At 36.9% G+C, this 8,293-nt stretch overlaps 1 long non-coding RNA gene across 1 annotated transcript; it reads right to left on the reverse strand.

The window, feature by feature from the left end:
• Positions 1-1,049: 1,049 nt before the first annotated feature.
• LOC117019988 (uncharacterized) lies at positions 1,050-5,743 on the reverse strand. Its single transcript, XR_004422609.1, has 3 exons — positions 5,631-5,743; positions 4,763-4,876; positions 1,050-1,723 (listed from the first exon to the last, which is right to left on the reverse strand). It is a non-coding gene; the product is annotated as an uncharacterized LOC117019988 (long non-coding RNA).
• Between the last annotated feature and the right edge of the window lie 2,550 nt (positions 5,744-8,293).

Here is an 8,293-nt window from a genome sequence, read left to right on the forward strand (position 1 = left end):
CTCACTGCAGTGTTTTGTTTAGAAAAGTCACAAATATTTAGTAATTTGGGAAATCTGATATTTAAAAGATATAATTAGTCTATTTCACCTCAACTTGTGTAACATACTTTGCAATTACTTGTAGTTCTAGACTCTCCTTATGTAGGCATCTTTTCTAATGTAGCAAAGGAAAGTGAACAAAGCTTTGCCTTGTGATGATATTGATTCTTCATTACGGTTAGGATCTTTCTGATTCCCACTTGCTCTATCATTTCTTTATGCCTCTTGATAAGAATTTAAGATGCATACCCTGAGTTTTGAAAAGAAAGCATCTCCACATAAAAATATGTTTTGTTTGGTTTATGTGAATAAAACCCCAGTTTTTGGTGGGGCACATAAAACAAAAACTAAACAAACATTCCCCAGCCTCCTTTGCAAATGACTATCACCATAAAAATATGTTCCCCGCCAGGGGATGCTAGCATAAGATATCAGCAGAACCAGCATGCATTTTTGCTTCCTTTCTTCTTTCTTTTTTTACCCCTAACTCTTCTGTCTGATGCAAGAATGCAAGTATGATGGCAGGAACTGCAGCTGCAACTTTGGATCATGGGGAGAAGGGCTACACCATAGGTTATGAACGGTGACCTGGAAGGGATTTCGATTTCTGAGTGCTTTATGGAACTAAACCATCATACTATCCCTTGACATTTTATGATTGGCCTAATGTGAGAAAGGAATTTCTCTCTTATTTAAGTCACTGTTACTTTAGGAGTGACACATAACAAAACATTCAAATTGTCCTACCTTACATATCAAAGAGACCTATTTAGTGCATAGGACTTTAGTGCTAAAACAAGGTGGTGCCATTTCCTTTAAATTAATCAAAACAATAGAAATTGTTTGCATGACAATCAAAGCTCTTTATTTTCTGTATGTAATTTTATGCAATCATTTTAGGAAAATAGTTGTGTCTCCAAATGTACTTTCATTGATGAAGGTGGTATGATCAAAGGATTCTTTGAGTGGTTATGGAAAAAAAATGTGTCACTGAAAAACAAATGCTCCACTCAGTTTACATACTACACATACTTAATAGGAGCATAAAAAAAAGGTCCAGTGTCAGAAGCACAGGCCATTCTCCTTCACTGAGGCATTAAATCAGAAGAGAGCCTTTGGCAATTAGAGATCCAAATTTCAGAGGCCATTACTCTCATTCAAAATAAACTTTGCCTTCGGATGTGGGGATGCAAAACATTTTTTGAAAATCTTTTTGAAAAAAAAAATTTATTTTGTAGGTATTCTCTTAGACAATTTGAGGTTCATTTAACACAGCATTCCATCTGCTTAACATTGAAATTTGGAGACACTGATTATCTGCTCCGTTCTTCTAAATAGTTAAGTGTGCTCCATAAATAAACACATCAGTTTTGCTCTATTACTACCCTTCCATAAAGCGTCGTACAATTGGAATGAACCTGGTGTTTACTTGTCATTAAATATATCTTTGTTAGAAAAGATATGCAGCCTCTGGAATTCCAGGATTTTCATGATTTAAAGACAATTTTAAGAACTCTTAAATAATATTCGCAATGTAAGCAACAGTTATTATGTTGGAATAAAATAAGTCACAACATGACCAGCACAGTATTTTATTTGGTTTTGATATTGAAGATGTTTCTTGAATTAGTTAAGTAGAAATCAAAGTATAATTACTTCACCTAATCATTTTTCTTCGAAAACTCTGAAAAAGAAGAATTGGTGTGTAAGTGTAAAATATTCTTATTTACAGCATATTAGTTTCATTCCTTCTCCACTCACTTGATAAACCTCATTTTCTCTTTGCCCCTTGTCAATGACCTGTGATAGGAGGCTCTATTCTGCAATATCAAGAGAGCATCTTCAAAGGCCTGTTTGTCACAGATGGAACTACAATGCGAAGGGGCTCTCTGATACGTCGTTAATAATTACCCATTTGAAATTAAAGTATGTTTTTGAGCAAAGTGAAATCTCCTTTCATAGTACTATCCTTTCTGAAATCTCCTTTCATAATATCCTTTCCTGAAATCTCCTTTCATAATAATCAGTGCGCGGGTGCAGAGCCCCTGACCTTGATCTCTGGTAGAGGTGATTTTGTAATCAGTGGACAGAAGCAACCAATGGCGCAGGTGCCTTCCCAGACACCCTGTCTACTCTTGAGGCGTCTAATGAAAACTTTAGACATTTGCTCCAGGAACTGAAGAATGACCACTAATTGTCTTCAGTCTCAGCTCATCTAGTTTAATCTTTTTGACCTAGTTAGGGGTAGAGCCAACCTACCTTCATTTTTTACCAATAAAGTTTTATTGTAACACATCCACTCCCTGTCATTTTACATATTATCTGTGGCAACACTCACACAACTATAGCAGAGCCGAGTAGTTGCAATGGAAACCATATAGGCAATAAAACCAAAAATATTTACTGCATAACCTTTAAAGAAAATTATGCCAACTTGTGATACAGTGATGACTAAGCACTTGCAAAGTCTCATAAACATCTTTTATGGGCTAATGTTATCTTAAAGTAACTCAGGTTAGAAATATGTCTTGTATCCATGTACACATAAAAACAACTGTGATAGCAAATATATCAATTAATAAACAGAAAAAAACTTATTTGTGTTTTCTCTTCACAAAATACATTTTACAGTGACTGCTTTTGGTGCCATAGTACCTATATTCACTTTATAGGCAAAATAACCTAAATTGGACTTTTGCTGTAGGAAGTTTGCTGTATTGTACTTCAGGAATACAATTAAACCCAGAGTACCTTGGTATTTTCACAATAATGAGTCATGCTGTAATATGGTCGTATTTCCTGTACATCAGTGAGGTGCTAACAGTCAATTGTGGGACTAAAACTTCAATTAGCAAAAGCAGCATGGCTGGTTCTCCAAAGAAAGCCAGTGTTTCTCATTAGAGTGAGACAGTCTTCTATGTGTTATATCTTTGACAGAAGGATAGGAATACGTCTGAGCAAACTAGGAGATATCAAACTGTTTACTCCTTCTTAGCTTTCTCTGTTAGGTGATCACCACCCTGCATGAATCATTTTAAGCTGTCTACTGGCTTGGGGTCCTCTTCAGGCAGAAGTTTCCTTCTTTTTTTTTTTTTTTTTTTAAGATTTTTATTGGGGAAGGGGAACAGGACTTTACTGGGGAACAGTGTGTACTTCCAGGACTTTTTTCCACGTCAAGTTGCTGTCCTTCCAATCTTAATTGTGGAGGGTGCCGCTCAGCCGAACTGGCAACCTTGTGGTTGAGAGGATGCGCTCCAACCAACTGAGCCATCGGCGAGTTCAGTTGCAGCTCAGCTCAAGGTGCCGTGTTCAATCTTAGTTGCAGGGGGCGCTGCCCACAATCCCTTGTGGGACTCGAGGAATTGAACTGGCAATCTTGTGGTTGAAAGCCCACTGGCCCATGTGGGAATTGAACCGGCAGTCTTTGGAGTTAGGAGCATAGAGCGCCAACCACCTGAGCCACCGGGCGGCCCCAGAAGTATCCTTCTTACATGAGGTCTTACTGTGAGAACTCTAAGATGTATCTTATAAGTGACTCTTACCTACTTAAATAACTGAATGATTTTTGTAAGAATAAAAGAAGAACACACGGTGGGTGGGTGCAGAGACCCTGACCTTTTATAACTCCACTGAGGAGTTATCATCAGCTTGTTCCAAAGAGCTTATTTCTTATTACTGAAAAGTCTTCCCCATCACTGCCAATCAGAAAGAGGCATTGTGCATGTTAAGGCTCTTAGATGACAAAGCATCTAAAGATATAATGTGTGACCTACGGTATTATCTGTGCTCCGTAAAGTGATCTGGGGGCTAAATAATGATCTTTGATTTTAGTTATTATCTATGAATTGTTCTTCAACCTTAAAGCAGCTATAACTATTCTTACACAATTTAATCAGGAGGCAAAGATAGTCATCTTGTCTGAGCTCACCCAACCAGAATTGTTCTTAGTACTCACAATCTAAACAAAAATAATTGGAATAAAAAGGGAGATCACCCCACTTCCTGTTATTGTTCTCCAATATCTATCACCTCAGAGAGACACAAGTTTTACAGGATCTGAACAGTCAAAAGAACTCAAGGCTGAATTTAGTAAAAATCAGGTTTGAATATGCACATAAAGGGAGTTCCATGTGATACCAAATTGCTAATTGAAAAAGCTTCACATGTTTCAAATATCAGCACTTTTGATTAAACCTATTTCCAGATTCAGACTCATCATTTTTAACTCTAGAGGCACAATAGAATCAGCTGGGGAGCCCTAGAAAATACCAATGTCTAGAGCAGGGGCATCCAAACTTTTTTCAACGGTTTTCACCAAGGGCCGTATGCGGTAAATACACACACAGCCGGGCCCCTCACTCGAGGTGAAGTACGTATTGCCTCATCTTGTTTATTTAAGGTAATTAAATATATTTTTGGAATTTGCTGTGGGCCAATTAACAATGGATTGCGGGCTGCAGTTGGCCCGTTGGCAGCAGTTTGGACACCCCTGGTCTAGAGCCATACCACTAGAGGCATTAATTTCCTGGCCATGAGTTTTGCGTAAGGCCAGACATCAGTATTTGAACGATTCTCTAAGGGAGTCTAATGGCAGTCTAGGTTGAGAATTACCATTTCATAGATAGTGAGGAACAGAGATAGGTATGTCTCCATTATGTAGCTTCTTTTTAGAAAATCATTTATAATAACTCATTATACCAAGTTTTCTGTTTTTTGTTTTTACCTTTCATCACGAAGGTACTGGAGGTATTCTCTCAGAGCATCTTGCTTTTCAAGGAGTGCTTCTTGGTCATCTAACTGAGATTCGTTCGGACCACTGTCCCCTGAGACGTCATCGCTGTGAAATGTGAGGAAACAGAAATCAGAGAGTTTTAAATAGAAATGGTATATATAACAAAGTTCCAAATATTTTGGTGTCAGATAAAAAGGAATTCCAACACCCAACTCATTTTCTTTCACAACAATTCTAAAAGAAACATATACCTAAACCTAAAAATAGAGGAAGTGGGAATAATCCAACACATTTTGGCATTTTCAGGGAGTGTCTGAAGACATATTGTGTATTAAACGAGCAAAAAATTTATAAAATAACATAATTGGGTAAATATTTGAAGTTTGTTCTGCCATTCAGAGGAAGTTTCTTTAAACTAAGTGATTTTTAAAAAGCTACTTGACATAAATACTACCTAGTAAATATCCAGCTATTGTCCAGTTAAAGAAGAATCTTCCAATGCTTGGTTTGAGCAAGAAGTTAAAAAACAAGTACTACGGTGACCCGAAAATTTGCTTCAGTTTATACGGTGTCTTATTTTACAGTGTCTACTTCAATTTGATTGCAGATTTACAAATGATTGTTAATTACAAAACTAAGTGTGTCTGAACCAGTGAGTATGATATTACTAGAAAGCCCGATTTTCTAATGCATGGGCCTGGTATATTTTATTGAAGAATATACATTATTTTTTAACTAAATTGAATATTATCAAAAGTTACCAATTTGGAACAAAAAAAATAAATTGTGAACAGTGAAAAGATAATTTGCAGATTAAATAATCATAACATATTTGGTAAAAATATTAAATTTTCTTTACCTATCTCGTTTTCCAATAAAGGACTCAACGTGTCTTTTGGCAGGAAATTGACCCAAAAGTCTTTCATAGTCACTGGGTAAAATATCTTCAGTGTGTCTCGCATTCCTGAAAAAACGAAGAAAGAATAACCATTATTTTAAAAATGTTTTTCTAAATATTATTTGGCTCAGTGAATAAGAAAAAAACTAATCAGATTATTAGGACAGATTCTTGTGCAAACTTAAGTGCAGAAGGATTTCTTAATAACATAATGAAAAATGTTTTCTTGTGATTTATATCAAGATTGTTTCAATATTCCCAGTCCAAAATATTGAAAAATTAAAGAAATTAGCTTTTGTACAGTTATACCTCTACATAAATGATCACTGATGGACGCTTTCACACTAAATATTCTATGAGACATACTCGTGGGAGAAATATATTTAGACTAGGTCCTATTTTTGATTGATTGATTGATTCCTAATGTTTTATTCATGTACCATGAATAAGAATATATAAGAAAAAACTACCCTATTTTTCACACAAACCCTATTATGGCTTTTCTTTCCCTTCTCCAAAAATATGTGGAAACAAAAATCTCTTAAATTGGGGAGGATCTGAGGGCCTATCCAGAACCTTTCTGCTGTGATGAGGAAGCTTTTATTTTTTGTCTTTAGTACACCGCTTCTCTGCCTCTAGTTTAATGGGGCTTTTGACAAGTGGTTTTGTGAATGAGTAACTTTTGTTATTAGGCATCTTCACATAGATATGAAACGCTGGCCTTAGAATTCCTCTATCATGGAATCCTAAATAGTGCAGTTTTACTAGTATTAGTACAATTTCTGAAGTTGAATTTTGTGCAACAGAATGTAAGTGAGTGATGGGCTCATCCTGGCTTGTTGCAGCCTCTGCACATGAGCACCATGGACAGCTGCAAGAGCTGCAGTAAGTCAGGCTGGAGGGAGCCATGACACGTGGAAACCTGCAGTGTTATGCTGCGGGAATAGCTCATGGAGACACAAAAATGAAACATTTATACTTCAGAGATACATTTTCTAAATTAAACTCAATAAAATGAACTCACCTGTCATTTTCAGCAAATGCATTAGGCGAGACATCAGGGTTTAGTGGTAGTAAAGCTGGATCAAGCTCATTTGCTCCTTCAGATGGTATGCTGTCACCCAACATGTCAGGAAAAAGACAGTAGAAGTAGACACATTCCTTTCTCAGAAGGCAGCACTTTTGGTTTTACAGTCATTTGAAATAAGGCACGCAAAATCTTGGGAAGTATCACCCATTTACACAATATGGATAGCATAATTGACAATGGCTTCTATGGTTTATGAGAGTATTAACAGTAAAATTTAGATTTATCCCATAACACAGATGCCATAAAACTTTCACAAGACGTGTCCTAAGCTTAAGAGCTACTCAGTTCAACCCTATCTGAACATTAAGCCAAGTACACTTCCTTCGTAATGTCTTCGCTTTGCAAAGTTAAATCTGACAAGAAGAAAGATTTTATATTAAATAGAACCCATGAAGCATTTTTAATATTCAATATAAAAACTGGAAGCAATTTGTTTATTTGTTTGTTGATGTTAAGCATCATTTGGTTCAAACATTTCTCAAAGGCTGAGTATTAACTCCCTTTCTTTCTCTAAGTGTCTAAAATTTACTTCAAAATTCAACTTGATGTGATATATTTCTTTTTTTTTTTTTAAAGATTTTATTGGGGAAGGGGAACAGAATTTATTGGGGAACAATGTGTACTTCCAGGACTTTTTCCCAAGTCAAGTTGTTGTCCTTTCAGTCTTAGCTGTGGAGGGCACAGCTCAGCTCCAGGTCCAGTTGCCATTGCTAGTTGCAGGGGGCACAGCCCACCATCCCTTGCGGGAGTCAAAACCGGCAACCTTGTGGTTGAGAGGATGCACTCCAACCAACTGAGCCATCCGGGAGCTCAGCAGCAGCTCAGCTCAAGGTGCCGGGTTCAAATTTTTAGTTGTAGGGGGCGCTTCCCACCATCCCTTGCAGGAGTCGAGCAATGGAACTGGCAACCTGGTGGCTGACAGCCCGCTGGCCATGTGGGAATCGAACCGGCAGCTTTCGGAGTTAGGAGCATGGAGCTCTAACCGCCTGAGCAACCGGGCCGTCCCCGATATGTTTCTTTTTATTGACCAAATCCAAAGACTCTTTCTATCTCTGAATAGTTACTAAGGCTCAATGAATTTTATGGGACCTTCAGGATTCTAATCTTATGTATTAATATAATTTCAGTAAGAGATATACAAAAGAACAATCATCTTGATATGGTGTGGAAAAATTTGCAAAATATATCAACAAAATATTTAAATAAATAATATGAAATTTAAAAAAATGAGTTGTTCTATATAACAGATAGAAAATTCTCAGTTAGATAAACATGGAATCTTCAACTGTCTGAACTGGAAGAGAACTTACTTCAGAAAAGGTGCTTCAAATAGAGGCCAAGCCAGCATTTGTGAGAAGAGCACACTGAACAGTGTCAGGCGCACAAGGAGCTGGGGCTTTCTTCGGGTTGCCATCTCTGCACCACGAAAGGGAGAGAGTCACATCAGATTTTCCAACCACAATGTCCACAGACAGGTAATTCCTTTTTTATTTTAAATTTATTGCGGTAACATTTGTTAATAACATTATATTAT

Source organism: Rhinolophus ferrumequinum, unplaced genomic scaffold (assembly GCF_004115265.2).
Source record: "Rhinolophus ferrumequinum isolate MPI-CBG mRhiFer1 unplaced genomic scaffold, mRhiFer1_v1.p scaffold_41_arrow_ctg1, whole genome shotgun sequence".
In the NCBI taxonomy this organism is placed as follows: Eukaryota; Metazoa; Chordata; class Mammalia; order Chiroptera; family Rhinolophidae; genus Rhinolophus; species Rhinolophus ferrumequinum.